Source organism: Mixophyes fleayi, chromosome 2 (assembly GCF_038048845.1).
Source record: "Mixophyes fleayi isolate aMixFle1 chromosome 2, aMixFle1.hap1, whole genome shotgun sequence".
Lineage (NCBI taxonomy): Eukaryota > Metazoa > Chordata > Amphibia > Anura > Limnodynastidae > Mixophyes > Mixophyes fleayi.
In genome coordinates, this window is record NC_134403.1 from 70,743,476 (window position 1) to 70,745,007 (window position 1,532).

Genomic DNA, 1,532 nt, shown 5'->3' on the forward strand with positions numbered 1-1,532 from the left:
AAGATGGCGAGTGAGGAGAAGGTGTCAGTGGGGATTGCGGGTGAGGAGAAGGTGTCAGTGGGGGTTGCAGCTATGGAGACGGAGACAGAGTCAGAGATGTGCTGGAAGGGCCAAAAACTTTTGAAAAAGTTAAGGTGGGGGATGGAGATGCTCAAGAAAAGCAAAGAGCAAATCCAATGAGCCCAAGAGAGGTGGAGATGATGGTGAAAGTACTGGACCAGGACGACAACGACATTAAAAAAGGACAGTAGCAGATGTAGTGTACCTGCTAGAAGGACTTTATTTCATTCTAGTGTCACATAAAGCAATGTAAACTAATTTGTGACATCATTTTTTTATGTCAGAACGAAGAATTAATGGTGAGAAGGCCTGTTTAGATACCACTGATACCACTAATGTTATCAAACAAGAAAAAATTGAAAAAGAAAAATATATAAAAGAAGTTCGACACAAAGGTATTTCAGTGAACAAGTGTAGACAGCTAAATGCTTTGGGCACATACCTGTACCGTTATAATAAACAAAATGGTGCCTGTTTTCCAGAATGTATGGAGGTTAAGCCCACTATTATTGCGATTGCGCCACAGGGACCAAAACATAAACTGATCTCGAGCAGTGTGCAAGGTGAGAAAATAAGAGTATTTATGTCGTTGAATATAAATTACAGATATAGAAGTTAAATGGTAAACATTTTTTATTTCCTTGTTTCGTAGGTAAAGAAATCAAAGGGAATAGAAACCCAAGCGACATCAAGACCTGTTCTGCCACAAACCAGTAGCACCTTTAAAAATACTATTTTTTTCACTTGTCGTATTGCAAAAATGTTTGTACTTTTTTTCCCTGCAATAAAAATGTTGCATGAACACTGTGTGGTTTATTCTGGGTATTTCACAAATATTAGTTAATAAAGGTTAATATGACTTTATAACTTTAATAGTTTATAAAGGTTAAAGTTTATAAAGGGTAAATATGAATACATTGCCAGCATAGACGCAAAGGGTAATAACACACGTGCTTTATACAAGTGTAATGGTCTGTAGCCAGACAGGTGCAATATACATCTATACAAAACACAAGCCTGTGATGTGCAGATACCGCACCAGGTGGGACTGGGACAGACATCAAAAATTTACATACACATGCCCTCCAGGTCGAGGAAGTATTGGAGGATTGTCGTGGATCGGATGGAAGTTTATACACACTAAACAACGGAAACGAGATTGGAACGAAAATATTTAACAGTACGACCAACCAAATGAGGCGACAATCGTCCATTTGGGCAGACTTTCGACCATCACGTCACTGCACACACTGACCCGACTTTTGAACGAGCGGTCGTATGTCGGCTGATTGAGCCGATTATTGGACGAAAACCATGTAGTGTGTACCTAGCTTTAGACATGGGGATGTCATTATTTATTGAACAAGAAATCTATAGTACTTATATTGTTTTAAATTAAATCGTTTAAGAGCTATGTCCCTTTAATGGGGCACAGTCTAATGACACAACTGTAATACCAACTATAGTATCAC

General features: G+C 38.6%; 1 long non-coding RNA gene across 1 annotated transcript; it reads left to right on the forward strand.

The window, feature by feature from the left end:
* The first annotated feature begins 381 nt into the window (after positions 1 to 381).
* LOC142140145 (uncharacterized) lies at positions 382 to 862 on the forward strand. Its single transcript, XR_012688304.1, has 3 exons — positions 382 to 455; positions 543 to 623; positions 713 to 862. It is a non-coding gene; the product is annotated as an uncharacterized LOC142140145 (long non-coding RNA).
* The last annotated feature ends 670 nt before the right edge of the window (positions 863 to 1,532 follow it).